We start from the raw sequence: 16,100 nt of genomic DNA, 5'->3' as shown, positions 1-16,100 counted from the left end.
CACCACTTGTGAAGTTTTCCCCCTGCAGATGGGGACCGGGTTTTTGAACCTGGGTCCTAGAACACTGTAACATGTATACTCAACCAGGTGTGCCACTACCCGGCCCCGTTGAACCGGGATTCTTAACGCCAGTCCTTGCACTTTGCGCCACTTGTGCTTAACCCGCTGCGCCACCACCCGGCTCCCAAGTTTAAGGACTTTAAATATATATTGATTTAGGGAGTCGGGCGGTGGCGCAGCGGGTTAAGCGCATGTGGTGCAAATTGCCAGGACCTGCGTAAGGATCCCAGTTCGAGCCCCCGGCTCCCCACCTGCAGGGGAGTTGCTTCACAAGCGGTGAAGCAGGTCTGCAGGTGTCTGTCTTTCTCTCCTCTGTCTTCCCCTCCTCTCTCCATTTCTCTCTGTCCTATCCAACAACAACGACATTAATAACCACAACAATGTTAAACAACAAGGGCAACAAAAAGGAAAATAAATAAATTTAAATATATATATATATATATATATATTGATTTATTTTAACCAGAGCACTACTCAGGTCTTGCTTATTATGGCTATGCTAGGGATTGGACATGGGAGCTCAGAGCCTCAGGCATGAAAGTAATTTGTATAACCATTGTGCAGTCTCTCCAGATTTTTTAATTATTACTTTACTTTTTATTATCTTTATTTGATAGAGACAGCCAAAAATCTGGAGGGAAAGGGAGATACAGAAGGAGAGAGACAGTCTTGTAGGCCCTCCCAGAACCTTGGCTCAACCATAAATCAATGATGGTAGGGATAGCCCCAGTCTCCGAGGGAGCTATCCTACCCTGCCACTCGAAAAAGACTGGTCCTGAAATGAGTGCACCTCAGATGTGACCATGTGGCCATGAGCTATAAGCTCAGACCAGTAGGGATTTAGAGGTTACACAGGTTCTGGTGCACAATCATATGTATGCATTCCCTGGAGCAGGTGGATGGAGGTAAATAATTAAATTTAGCCACAGGATTTTTTTTTTCATAAATGGGAGCTACTCCCTGCCCTAATCCAACTTTCTAGCCCTTTCCTCTACTCTGACACTATTCTCTCAGACAATAATCTTATCCAACCTCAGGCTAGTTACCAAACTTAAGCAAGATTACCATAGTTGTATGCCCCCAGGAGCACGCTTAAAATGGTTTTCCTAGCTTCTACCCTAAAATCCCTAATCTCATCTGCTCTAATCCTACTTTTTGGTTCCTGTTCATTAACCATCTTGTCTCAATTTAGGCCATGCCACCTTCCAGACACCAAGTTACAGATGCTACCGTGACTCCATCCCGAATTCTCTGGGCAAATGACCTCACCAATGTGTCCTGGACCCTTGCATCTCCAGAGCTCTGGTCCACTAGGGAAAAGTAGAAACAGGCTGGGGGTATGGATTGACCTGTCAATAGCCCATGTTCAGCGAGGAAGCAATTATAGAAGCCAGAACCCCTACCTTCTGCTCCCCATAAACAACCTTGATCCATATTCCCAGCGGGGGAGAAGTGATAGGATGAAGATAAGAGGACTCTGCACTGTGGCTCCATCAGCACCGAGATAGAGAAGGAGAAGGAGAGGGACATGTGGAGGTAGCTACAATGTTATCAGTGGCTTAGAGGGGAAGAAAGGATTGAATCAGGAAAAGAAGGGGCAACTAGGTATAAATGTGGACAGATAGTTGTAGAGAAGATGGTTGGCTCATGTCTACAACTTTAGGAGAACTGTGGTGGATTGCAGCGGGGAGAGTGAAGATTCAGAACTCTGGTGATGGGGATGGTGTGGATTCAAACCCCTGTCGACATGTAATTCTGTAACATAAAAATAAACTAAAATAAATAAAATAATATCAAGGTCTAACATGAAATCCTTTTGAGATAATGTTATATTCACTCAAATGTTTCTATTATTTAAATTCTTAAAATTCAAGATGTTATAGAGACAAGCACTTAAAGAAGGAAAAAAAATACATTAAGCAGCATTTTAAGAAATAACTATATGGGGGCCGGGTAATGGTGCACCCAGTTGAACACACATGTCACAATGCATAAGGACCCCCTGGTCCCGACCTGCAAAGGGAAAGCTTTATAAGTCGTGAAGCAGTGTTGTGGGTGTCTCTCTGTCTCTTTCCCTCTGTCACCCCCTTCCATCTCGATTTCTGGCTGTCTCTATCCAATAAATAAATAAAGATAATAAAATAAAATGGGCAGTGGCACAAATGGTTAAGCATACACACTACAATGCACAAAGACCTGGGTTCAAGTCCCTGGTCCCCACCTGCAGGGCGGAAGCTTCACAAGTGGTGAAGCAGGGCTGCAGGTTATCTCTCTTGTCTCTCCCTCTCAATCGCTCCCTCCCCTCTCAAATTTCTGTCTCTATCTGAAATAAATAAATAAAATACTTAAAAAGAAAAATAAAAGCAGTGCTGTGTCAGTGAGTTAAGAGACTGTTTTACAAAAAACAACAACAACTTTGGAAGAGTATGGAAAATAGAGCACCACAAGAGTTCTGAAATGGGGATGCTGGCTTGCTCACTGGGTAGGGTGGATGCTCTGGTGTGCCCTGTCAGGATCCAAGCCCTGGCATCCTGTGGGAGTACCACTGCAACTAGGAATGCTCCAGTGCTGTAGTGTTTCTTTGCTTTTCCCTGAAGTCTGAAGTGAAAAGATAGTCCAGGAGTGATGAAATCTTGTATACATACAGCCCTAGTGGTTCAGGAAAACCAACAAAACCTGAAAAGACAGCATTTTAAGGATGACACATTTTGTTAATGCTAACAGGACTCTCCACTGAAGAGTCCTTGGACTTTAACATCTGGTGGCTTATAGAACCTTCAAATCCCGGCACCATGGGAACACTATAACTAACTCTGAGGGATGGGGGCCAGGTGGTGGTGCAACTGGTTAAACGCATGCATTACAGTGTGTGAGGACCCACGATCAAGCCCCTGGTCACCACCTGCAGGGGGCAAAAGCGAGTGGTGAAGCAGGGCTGGCTGCAGGTGTCTCTCTGTTTCTCTCTCCCTCTCAATTTCTCTCTGTTATAGCAATTAAAATAAATAAAGTAAAATAAAAAATAAAATAGATACAATAAAATTATTTTTAAAAAGGTCCCACCGAAGTTGCTCAGTGATGATATCTACCAAGTGTGGTCCTGGGTTCATTTCTGACACCACAGTAACAACAATAGAAAGATAATTTTGGGATAGAGGTGCTGGGAAAATAGCTCACTTGGATAGTGTGCTGCTTTGCCATATGCACAACCCAGGTTTTAGGCCAGTCCTCACCATGTTGGAGAACATTTCAGTGCTGCGGTCTCTTTCACTCTCTGTTTATATCTCTCTATATGTATAACTGAAAAAGATACCCTAGAGAGGTGAAGGCTAAGTCATGACAAAATTTTTTTAAAGAAATTATCGGAATGTGTACATTTTATTGTATGTAAATTTTACCTTAAATTTGATTTTTTAAAACGGACCCACTTCCTTAGGACCCAACAGTGGGAGTGAGTTTGCTAAACATGGCTGAATCCACACAGCCATAAGAAATTCAAACTGGACAGAAGAGATGGAAAGGTGACCTCCTAGAGATTTATAAAATGAGGTTACAAGGCAGTGGCCTGAGATAAACCTGTTTTAGAAGCTGTTGTCTTATCTATTTAAATCAGAGAAGGCAAAACTTTTGTCTTATGTTAAGTGTCACAAAGGTCCTGTGGAGTTTTTGAACTTTGGGCTTCTTTAAACAGAATTTAGTAAGACTAGTATACTCTTATTCAGTTCCTTTGAAGACTCCAGTCAGAAAGTGACTCACTAAGATTCTTCACCACACACACACACACACACACACACACACACACACACACACACACAAAAGGGGGGGGTTGTAAGAGTGGAGAGTGTCCTGAGAAGATTACATAAGGTTAGGTAAATGATTTTCATGCCTGAGGCAGCAAAGGTCCCAGGTCCAATAATCCAGAGTTGAGTAGTGCTCTGGTAAAAAATAATAAATAAATAAACAAAAAAATAAATAAAATAAATAAATAGCCAAGTGGTGGCACACCTGGTTAAGCATACACATTATAGTGAGCAAGGAGCCAGGTTTAAGCCTCTGGTCCCCACCTGAAGGGATAAAACAGGGCTGCAAGTGTCTCTGTTTCCCTATCTTTCCCTCCCCTCTCAATTTCTCTCCGTCTCTACCAAATATAAATAAATAAATAATGGAATTACTTTCCTTTTTTTTTTTTTGCCTCCAGGTTTATGGCTGGAGGTCAGTGCCTGCACTACAAATCCACTGCTCCTGGAGGCCATTTTTTCCCTTTTGTTGCCCTTTTTTTTTTTTAATTTTACTTATTTATTTATTGGATAGAGGTAGCCAGAAGTTGAGAGGAAGGGGAAGACAGAGAGGGAAAGAGACAGAAACATCTGCAGCACTGCTTAACCACTAGCAAAGCTTTCTTCCTGCAGGTGGGGACTGAGGGCTGCAATCCAGGTCCTTGAGCATTGCAACATGTGCTCTCAACCAGGTGCGCCACCACCTGGCCCCACCCTTGTTGTTTATTGTTGCTGGTATTATTATTGTTGTAGTTGTCGGATAAGACAGAGAGAAATCAAGAGAAAAGTGGAAGACAGAGAGAGGATGAGAAAGATAGACACCTGCAGACCTGCTTCACCGCTTGCGAAGCGACCCCCCTGCAGGTGGGGAGCATGGGGCTCAAAGGAGGAACCTTAGTCCAGACCTTGCACTTTGCACCATGTGCTACCACCCGGCCCCCAGAATTACTTTTTAATGGCAGATACCACAGAGTTGATGCACTAATTTTTATGGTATTTCATGATGTAGTTTCTAGGAATTAAGTTGGCTTAGTGTTGGCTAAATGAAAGTGATTGTCCTTCCTCATAAGAAACAGTTACAGCCTGTGAAGTGGCAGTGAATTCTCAAGCATAAGGGCCTTAGTTTGATCACTGGCATCTCATGTGCCAGAGTAAGGCTCTGGTTCCCCGCCCCTGCTACATATATCCACAATAGCTGCTCAGAAATTAAAAAAAAAAAAAAAAAGGAAAAAAGAAAGAAAGAGAAAAAGAGCATTCTAGTCAATCTGAGATGGGACAAAGTTCATTAAAATTGGTACCTGAATTTCCCTTTTGGTAAAAATGGATGATGGAGGAAGCCATGTTCTGAATACTGAATGTAAAAATATAGGAAATAATGACTTTTTTTTTGCCTTTCTCAACTCCATTATCACTTTACTAAGGAAATGTTGATTATAGGATTTTTGTTGTCACAGGGATACATTTCTATTTTTTCCCCAGATAGATATTAGTATATTCCATTCTCAAACAAACCATCAAATTATTCTACCATAGGGATTTAGGGCTCTAACCTCCCTGTAGTAGTCCTCCCTTCTTCCATTTGAGTCCCCAAATCTGCTGTGACAGAATGGACAATTCAATGAAGATACACACTGTATTGTCCTTTGTGTTCTTTTTTAAAAACTATCTTTAATTTTAAAAATTATCTTCATTTATTGGGTAGAGACAGCCAAGAATCAAGAGGGTAGGGGGAGCTAAAGAGGGACAGCAACAGAGAGACACCTGCAACACTGCTTCACCCTCGCAAAGCTTTTCCCCTGCAGGTAGGGACCAGGGACTCAAACCTGGGTCCTTGCACATTATAACACATTGAGCACACACATATTGTGTGCTCAATCAGGTGCACTAGCACCTGTCCCCCTTTGTTTTATTTCTGTGAGTAAGTCCTTCTGTGAGTGAGATTATTTAATATTCATCCTGTGGTTTATCTCATTCAGCATGAGAAGAACGGTCTTATCTGGTGACGACCTAATGCAATTGATGAGAACATCATTCGTGAGGAATAACAGGAAAGTTTCTGACACTCTCCCACAGGAAGCCTGGAGAAATCCCCAGATGTGGATTGTTAAGGGAGCCAGAAGGAATGTAGGTTCATAAAGTGATCTTTCTTTGCAGTGCTTTCTGAAACAGAGAAAGGGAAGGACCCTTTATCTCCCTTTTCAGTTAGAATTTTAAAAAAGAAAAGAAAAAAAAAGAAATTAAAAAAAAATTTAACTTGAATGCAACAAATAAATCTCCAGAGGTAAGGAAACATCTTCAAAAAATCTTTAAAAAAAAAGGAAGGAAAGAAAGAAAAGAAGGAATAAAGGAAAGAAAGAAAGAAAGAAAGAGAAAGAAAGGTAGCTGGGCTAATAAAAAACTATTGGAAATTTTATATGTAATTTTGGTTCTTTGAGTCAATGGTACAATTCCAGAGTAAAAGGCTGGAGCTCTGATCAGTGATCTGTGGCAGGTAGAAGGAATGAAGAAAAGGGACATAGTGGGGGGAGGGCGGAAAAAGAAAAAAGAAAAAGAGAAAGATAGAAAAGAAAAAAAGAGATGGGACTTAATTTCAGCCTCTCTGAAGGCTCACACACTGGAAAATGGAATTTACAAAGCTTTAAGTCAAATCATCACTCTAAAAATCAGCAGAAAATTTTAGATTTTCAGATAAATTCTGAAAAATTTATCTGAAACCACCAAAAGAAACCACCACCACCAAGAACAAAAATAAAAGCGATGATAAATTTGTTCTTAAATAGGACATTATGTAGGTCCATGGAAGTAAGCAACATCTAGTGGCAGAGTAGAAGCTTCAACGGTGGAATCAGAGATTCCTGAAGAGTAGAAAATGCAAAGCTTGTAAAAACCATATAAATTTCAGAAAGGTGCAAATGATATAAGAATCAGTAGTGCCACAATGGACAAACTACAAGCTTTAAGGTAAGTGAAAACTGGGTTCTAACTCAGTTCCATTGCTGCTTAGTTGTTTAACTTAGGATAAATGACTTACTTTGAGTCTTGATTTCTTTTTCTGTGAAAAGGAACTAAGATTTACATTACAAAGTTAAGAGGGACAGGGGTCGATGGCATAATGGTGATGCAAAGAGACTCATGGCATCCAGTCAGCTCTACATTTAAAAATCTATCTGCAATGCAGCTACCTCTTCATTAGGGCTCCGGTAAAAAAAAAAAAAAGCCATGACTTTTGGAAATGTATTTCATTCATGGCTCCTATTCCTTCAGAGATCAAACAAGATCAGGCGGGTGTGTTCCGGGTGCTATGGCCATAGATGCATGGATCCTATTCCTACAACTGCTAGTTCTGTTATGGTTATGCATGCTACTGAACTGTAGTTTCAGAAACAAAATAAAGCTCCAGCTAACTGTACAAAGTCACTGGGTGCTGAAGCATATGCAAGTCCTAAACTTCTTCTTCTTCTAGCGTTTGCCTTTCTTCCATAGCCAGTCAACAGCGTCAGGTTGAGCCTGATGTAAAGTTTAGAGACCTCCTTTGAATCTGGAGAGGTGGCAGTCATTGACTATGTGGGTCATAGTCTGTCTGTAGCCGCAGGGGCAATTCCGGTCGTCTCTGGCTCCCCAGCGATGGAACATAGTGGCGCACCGGCCATGGCCTGTTCCATAGCGATTGAGGAGGGCCCAATCATAACGTGCTAGGTCAAAGCCGGGTTGACGCTTGCAGGGGTCTGTGATGAGGTGTTTGTTCTTTACCTCAGCTGACTGCCAACTCTGTTTCCAAGAGTCTGGAACAGAGAAGTTCAGTGTAGGCGTAGGGGACCAGATTGGGTGACGAGACGTCAAGCGTTGGACAGGGTGGGCGAAGATATCCGCGTATATTGGCAGGTCCGGTCGAGCGTAGACGTGGGAAATGAACTTAGATGATGCCGCATCCCGACGAATATCTGGCGGGGCGATGTTGCTAAGAACTGGCAGCCATGGAACCGGGGTGGAACGTATGGTTCCAGAAATTATCCTCATGGAGGAATATAATTTGGAATCGACCAAATGGACATGGGGGCTACGGAACCATACTGGGGCACAGTATTCTGCAGTGGAATAGCATAATGCCAGAGATGATGATCGTAGTGTGGAAGCGCTCGCACCCCATGAGGAGCTGGCCAGTCTTGCAATGATGTTATTCCTCGCGCCCACCTTTGCTGCAGTGTTTATGAGATGTTCGTGAAATGACAGGGTGCGATCGAGAGTAACGCCAAGATAGACTGGCTGGGCTTCATGCCGGATTCTCGTATCGCCAAGCTGCACATTAAGCTCACGTGAGGCCGAAGCATGGTGTAGATGGAAAACAGATGATACCGTTTTAGCAGTGCTAGGAATTAGTCGCCATTTTTTACAGTAATCAGATATCAGAGACATGTCTTTCATGAGTGTTTCCTCGAGGATGTCGAACTTGGATGCCTGAGTTGCACAGCAGATGTCATCGGCGTAGATGAACTTCCTTGAAGAAGTTTCTGGGAGGTCATTGATGTAAATATTAAATAGCGTAGGAGCCAGAACAGAGCCCTGGGGGAGGCCACTTGAGACAAGTCTCCATCTGCTAGACTTGTCACCCAGATGCACCCGGAATCTTCTGTTTTGGAGAAGAAACGATATAGTGTTGGCCACCCATGGAGGCAGGCATCTTGAGATCTTGACTAGGAGACCACGGTGCCAGACCGTGTCATAGGCTGCTGTGAGATCAACAAAGACAGCACCTGTCTTTAAATTCTTCTGGAATCCATTTTCAATGTAAGTTGTGAGGGCCAGGGCTTGTTCGCAGGTAGATCTTCCTGGGCGGAAACCAGCCTGGGCGGGTGATAGGAATTTCTCTGTAAGATGAGAAATACGTGACAGAAGCAGCCTCTCAAGGAGTTTGTAACACACGGAGAGGAGAGAAATTGGTCTATAGCTGGCAGCCCGTGCTGCAAGTCTCCCTCTCTCTCTCTTTCTTTTTTTTTAATTTTTATTTATTTATTTTCCCTTTTGTTGCCCTTGTCTTTTTATTGCTGTTGTAGTTGTTATTGTTGTCATTGATGTCATTGTTGTTGGATAGGACAGAGGGAAATGGAGAGAGGAGGGGAAGACAGAGAGAGGGAGAGAAAGATAGACACCTGCAGACCTGCTTCACTGCCTATGAAGTAACTCCCCTGCAGGTGGGGAGCCAGGGGCTTGAACCAGGATCCTTATGCCAGTCCCTCTCTATTTCCCCTCCATTCTCAGTTTCTCTCTGTCTCTAATAATAAATGTAAAAGAGAGAAAAAAACCCAATATAGAATATTCAATTAACAAATTCTTACATAAGTATTTACATATGTATATTCCTATGGGGTGGCTCAGTGGGTAGAGTACATTCCTTCATACATGAGGTCCTGGGTCCTATCCAAAGTACTACTTGAGAATACCAAAGAATATACTCCTTTTAAAAACAGATAATAAAAATTGGGCAGAGGAGGCCACTCAACAGTATCACATATGCACAAAATCCCTGGGTTCTTTTCCTGGTGACACAAAACTAAAACTAAAAAACATGTGATGGGAAATTAGAGCTGAGGGGCTGGGTGGTGGCTCACCTGGTTGAGCATACATTCTACAATGTGCAAGGATCCAAGTTCAAGCCCCCGGTCCCCACTTGTGGGTGGTGGTAGTGGGGGGTGCTTCAAGAGTAGTAAAGCAGACATGCAGGTGTCTATCTGTCTCTCTCCCTCCTCTCAATTTCTGGCTATATCTATCCAATAAATAAAGATAATAAAAATTTTAAAAGATAAATTTTTAAAAAAAGAAATTAGAGCTGAATCTTCTCAGCACTCTTCAGTTTTAGAGGGCGATGGCAAATTATAGACAGCATAAACAGAACCAGAAGGTAAATATTCTATTACCTGTGACCCAAGAGAGCAACATGCGGAATATTTGCTTCTCTTGTCACCACACACACACATACACACTTCAAAAAAATTTTTATTTATTTATTTTCCCTTTTGTTGCCCTTGTTGTTTTTCATTGTTGTTGTAGTTATTATTGTTGTTGTTACACACACACTTTATCAAGTGAAAAATTACTCAGCTTCTTGTCTACACATTATATCTGAAGTTGATCTGATCTCAAAATAAATAAAGACAACAATTCCATCACTCTATCTTTTTTTTTTTTTCCTCCAGGGTTATTGCTGGGCTTGGTGCCTGCACCATGAATCCACCGCTCCTGGAGGCCATTTTTCCCCCTTTTTGTTGCCCTAGTTGTTGCAGCCTCGTTGCGGTTATTATTGCCATTGTTGACGTTGCTTTGTTGTTGGATAGGACAGAGAGAAATGGAGAGAGGAGGGGAAGACAGAGAGAGAGGGGAGAGAAAGATAGACACCTGCAGACCTGCTTCATCGCCTGTGAAGCGACTCCCCTGCAGGTGGGGAGCCAGGGGCTCGAACTGGGATCTTTACCCTGGTCCTTGCACTTGGTGCCACCTGCGCTTAACCCGCTGCGCTACTGTCCAACTTCCTCTATATTCTTTTAAAGCTGTGATGGGGAACAGGTGTAGCAGGTGTAAGGCTGTGTAGCAGGTAGTCTGGCCCTGCGAAGACAACTGTAAGAGGGATTCGAAATTCAGTAAGTCTAGATTTTTTATTTTATTTTTGCTACCAAATTACTGAGGCTTGGTGCCTGCATGATGACCCCACCACTCTAGGTGGATTTTTTTTTAATGGAGACAGAAAAACAGGAAAGAAGGGGGACAGATAAGGGAGAAGGAGAAAGAAAGGCACCTGTTGGGAGTCAGGCGGTAGCGCAGCGGGTTAAGCGCAAATGGCACAAAGCACAACGACCGGCATAAGAATGCAGGTTCGAGCCCCAGGCTCCCTACATCCAGGGGAGTCTCTTCACAGGTAGTGAAGCAGGTCTGCAGGTGTCTATCTTTCTCTCCCCCTCTCTGTCTTTCCCTCCTCTCTCCATTTCTCTCTATCCTATCCAACAACGACGGCATTAATAAAAACAATAATTACAACAACAACAACAAAAAAAAGGCACCTGCTGCACTATTCACCACTGTCAAGTTTCTCCCCCATAGGCTTACACTGAGGGCTTCAAGCCTCCATCATAGTACTGTGTACTCTCTACAGGGCACACGACTTGGTCCCTAGTTTTTATTTTTTATTATCTTCATTTAATGGATAGAGATAGCCAGAAATTGAGAGTATAGAGGGATAGAGAAAGGAATAGAGGCACTGCTTCACCAATTGCAAAGCTTTCCCCCTGTAGCTAGAGGTCGGGGGCTTGAATCCGGGTCCTTATGCATTGTAACATGTGTGCTCAACCAGGTGCACTCCCCCCCCATATTTCTCATAGCAACCTTAAGGGCTAATTATTAAACTGATAATTTCATATGGCCCACAAATTATTAGCATCCAAATGACTCTGCAGAAAAAAGGTGCCCCAGTCCACTTTAAGGGATGTGTGAGTGGATTCCTTATTCTCCTGGATTTTATTCCTCTGATGCCAATAGAGGGATATGAGAGTGTGATGAGGGAACAATTGCTTGTCCACAAATGTTAGGCTAGAACTGGTTGAGTTTTAGTGTCTTAGGTACAAGGCAAGGAAAAAAAAAAATCCAAGAGTATATTGGGTGGTGTTATGAGAACTAAAAAAGAAGAGGGATGTGGTGTATTGCACCAAAGCAAAGGACTCTGGGGGAGGACGCAGAGGGAAAGGTGGAAGAGAATTGTGGGCCCCTGGTGCATAATGAAATTATACTCATATATCAGTTACTGCACTGTAAAGTATTTACCCCAGTTTAAAAAGTAATACTAATAAGAGACAGGGAGTAGTATCAAGGCACTGGAGTCTTTGGTTGGTTTTATTATAATCATCATCATTATTATTTGCTTCCAGGGTTATCGCTGAGGCTCGGTGCCTGCACCACGAATCCACTGCTCCTGGAGGCCATCTTTTTTCTGTTGTTGTTGTTGTTGTTATTGTTGCTGTTGGACAGAACAGAAATTGAGAGAGGAGGGGAAGACAGAGAGGGGGAGAGAAAGACACCTGCAGACCTGCTTCACTGCCTGTGAAGCGACCCCCCCCCCCCCCCCCCCCCCCCCCCCCCGCAGATTGGGATCCGGGGGCTCGAACCTGGAACCCTGCATGGGTCCTTGTGCTCCACACTATGTGCGCTTAACCCAGTGCACCACTGACCGGCCCCTTATTATTTTTTTAGGTAGAGACAGAGAGAGTAAAAGAGACCACAGAATTGAATCTTCCTTAATACAGCAGGGGGCCAGATTCAAACCTGGGCCAAGGACATGGCAAAAGCAAAGCACGATCCAAGTGAGCTATTCTGTGCACCACCACCCCTTAAATTTAAAGATTTATTTTTAAAAATATTTATTTATTATTTACTCCCTTTTGTTGCCCTTGTTGTCTTATTGTTGTAGTTATGATTGATGTCATTGTTGTTGGATAGGACAGAGAGAAATGGAGAGAGGAGGGGAAGACAAGAGAGGGGGAGAGAAAGATAGACAGCGTGGACCTGCTTCACCGCTTGTGAAGCGACACCCCTGCAGGTGGGGAGCCGGGGGCTCAAACTGGGATCCTTATGCCGGTTCTTGTGCTTTGCGCCACTTGCGCTTAATGGCTGCGCTTAACCTGCTGCTTAACCGGCTGCGCTACTGACCGGCTCCCAAATTTAAAGAATCTGGAGATCTTGAAGCTGAAGTATAACTATATTGGAAGCCACTCAGTTAAAAAGCTGAGTAAATGGGCAGAAAGTAAAATATTATATATTTCAAGCTTTCTTTTATTATTATTGTGTTGTTGCAAGGCTTCACTTCTTCAAGTTGACAATTTCAGCCAGAAAGGCAGACAGGCAGAGGGAGAAAGGGAAAGACACTATAGGTCTGAGGCTTCTCCCAATGCAGTACTCTAGCTTAAGCTTTTAAAGGTAAATAATGACAAGGTCCAGGGCGAGGGTGGTTTTGTAGGAAGGTAAAGGTCACTGAGTTTAAGGAGGTGAAGCAATTAGTTGGCTTGTCCATATGGAATTTTAAGTGGCTTAGCCTGAAGGGAATCACTTGAGGAAGGGAGGAAACTGAACACTAAAGAAGAAATTTATGACAAACACCTTACTTGGGGACCAGGCAGTGGCGCACCTGGTTAAACACTCACATTACAGTGTGCAAGGACCCAGGTCCAAACCCCCATCTCTACCTGCAGAGGGGAAAAGCTTCAGGAGTGGAGAATTAGAGTTTCAGGTCTCTCTCTCTACCTCCATCACCCCTCTCAATTTCTCTGTCTCTATCCAGTGACAAAATTAAGTGGAGTGGGGCGATAGCGCAGCGGGTTAAGCACACGTGGCGCGAAGCACAAGGACCAGAGAAAGGATCCTGGTTCGAGCCCCGGGCTCCCCACCTGCCCCACCTGCAGGGGAGTCGCTTCACAGGTGATCAAGCAGGTCTACAGGTGTCTTTCTCCTTCTCTGTCTTCCCCTCCTCTCTCCATTTCTCTCTGTCCTATCTAACAATGACATCAATAACAACAACAATAATAACTACAACAGCAGTAAAAAACAAGGGCAACAAAAGGGAAAATAAATAAATGTAAGAAATTAAGATAAGTAAGTAAAATAAAATTAAGGGAGTTGGGCGGTAGCGCAGTGGGTAAACGCAGGTGGCACAAAGCGCAAGGACCAGTGTAAGGATTCTGGTTCGAGTCCTGGGCTCCCCACCTGTAGGGAAGTCGCTTCACAAGTGGTGAAGCAGGTCTGTAGGTGTGTTTCTCTCCCCCTCTCTTGTCTTTTCCCTCCTCTCTCCATTTCTCTGTCCTATCCAACAACGACATCCATAACAATAATAATAACTACAACAGTAAGAAACCAAGGGCAACAAAAGGGAATAAATATTTTTAAAAAAGAAAAACTACTTAAAATGTATAAAAGATAGTTTTCTCCAAGATATTATTAAAACTGTACATATTACTGGTTCGAGCCCCTGGCTCCCCACCTGCAGAGGAGTCACTTCACAGGCGGTGAAGCAGGTCTGCAGGTGTCTATTTTTCTCTCCCCTTCTCTGTCTTCCTCTCCTCTCTCTATTTCTTTCTGTCCTATCTAACAATGACAACATCAATAACAACAACAATAACTATAACAATAATAAAAAAACAGCAAGGGCAACAAAAGGGAAAATAAATAAATATAAAAAACCAAAAAACTGTACATATTAATTTTGGTATTAGAACCTCAAGTTTAGAGAAAACCACAAGAAGATAAGATTTGGTTTGGAAAATGAGAGTAGTAATTGCTCATTATTTATATCTAAGTTTATATGTGGTGAAACAATTTCCATCCTTTATCTATTCAGTGTTTTCTACATAGCATGTAATTAATTGAAAAGCAAATCCCAAGGACTCCCTAAAGTCATTTTTTTTCTGTTCAGGTAATTAAATGTCCAGACAAAGGGCAATTTTCTTTCTTTCTTTTTTTTTTTTTCTTTCAGAAAGGGCAATTTTCTCTTTTTCATGGGAGCTTGGGTCTAGATTAGCTCTTCTAATTGTGAAAGTTTGCATTAGAAAAAAATATTTTATAATCAACTTGCCTAAAATACTAGTTTCCAAATTTTTATTTCGGTAACAAACAATAGTAGCATCCAGTACATCTATCTTACATTATCAGTTCATTACATACTTTGAACAAAAACGGTTTCGATGGAGTTTTTAATCCGATGGATATATAGAAAGCACTTAAAAAGCTATTTTAACTACTAGGAATCAGTAAAAGTAAGTTTTAACACACTAGGGAATATTAATTAATTAATCCACTTACTTTTCTATCATCCATCCCATGACAAACCTATAGGACACCCTGCAGAGAGGAGAACTAACTCAAATTAATGCCTGCATTCAGAATTGCTGTATTTTCAAAAGTTTAGGGCAAATAGACTCCCCCCCTTTTTATTTGCCTCCAGGGTTATTGCTGGGGCTCGGTACCTGTACTATGCATGCATCCACTGCTCCTGGAGGCCATTTTTCTTTTTTCTTTATTTTATTTTTTTTTAAATTATGTTTATTTATTGGATAGAGACAGTCTGAAATCGAGAGGGAAGGAAGAGATAGAGACACCTGCCGCCCTGTTTCACCACTAGCAAAGCTTTTCCCCTACAGGTGGGGACCAGGGGCTCGAACCGGGGTCCTTGCGCACGTAACATGTCGCTCAACCAGGTGTGCCACCACCTGGCCCTGAAGCAATTTTTTTCCATTTTGTTACTGTTATTGGTGCTGCACTTGTTGGATAGGACAGAGAGAAATCTAGAGAGGAGGGGAAGACAGAGCAGGAGAAAGATAGACACATGCAGACCTGCAGACCTGCTGCATGGCTTGTGAAGCAACTCCTCTGCAGGTGGGGAGCAGCGGGGCTGGAAGCAGGACCCTTGCCCTTGCACTTCTGCTCATGTGTGCTTAACCCACTATGCTACTGCCTGGCCCCCCATAGACTCTTACTATAAGTTAGAATTCTAATGTTTTCTTGCTTTATCATGACAAATGTAGTACCGAACTCCAACAATTAACTGCACATTTTAAATATCTTATTTCCTCAACCAGTCACAAGCACTAACACAGTACCTTAATTTAAACCACAAAAGAAATCCACCACATCTCCCCCCACCCCCCAGAATATGTATGATTTCTAGTAGTTCTTCTACTAAAAGATACCACTCTTGGCTTACTTAGGTTTGGGGTTTTAAAAACAAGTCACAGGGCAGGGAGGGGGCCAGGGGTAGATAGCATAATGGTTCTGCAAAGAGACTCTTATGCCTGAGGCCCCAAAGTCCTGGATTCAATCCCCCGCACCACTGTAAGCCAGAGCTGAGCAGTGCTCTGGTAAAAATAAATAAATAAATGAATAAATAAATAAATAAATAAAGAGTTGGGTGATGGCATACTAGGTGGAGAGTACGCAAGTACCCAGGGGGTTCTAGCTTCCAGTCCCCACCTAATGGAGAAGCTTCCCAAGTGGTGAAGCAGCTGTTGCAGCTGTCTTTCTGTTTTCCTCCTCTCTCACCTCCATTTCAGTTCCTATCTCTATTTAATTTCAAATAAATTAAAAATAAATAAATATTAGTGTAGTGCACCAAAGTAAAAGTCTGGGGTGGGAGAGGGGAGGGTCCAGGACCTGGAACGTGATGGCAGAGGAGGATCTAGTAGGGGTTGTATTGTTATATGCTCCCCACTCGTCGCAGCTCCCTGACGCCCCTTCCGGTCT

The sequence above is a fragment of the Erinaceus europaeus genome, chromosome 1, assembly GCF_950295315.1.
Source record: "Erinaceus europaeus chromosome 1, mEriEur2.1, whole genome shotgun sequence".
NCBI lineage: Eukaryota > Metazoa > Chordata > Mammalia > Eulipotyphla > Erinaceidae > Erinaceus > Erinaceus europaeus.
The sequence above is the reverse complement of the archived record's forward strand: the minus strand, read 5'-3'. Positions refer to the sequence as shown.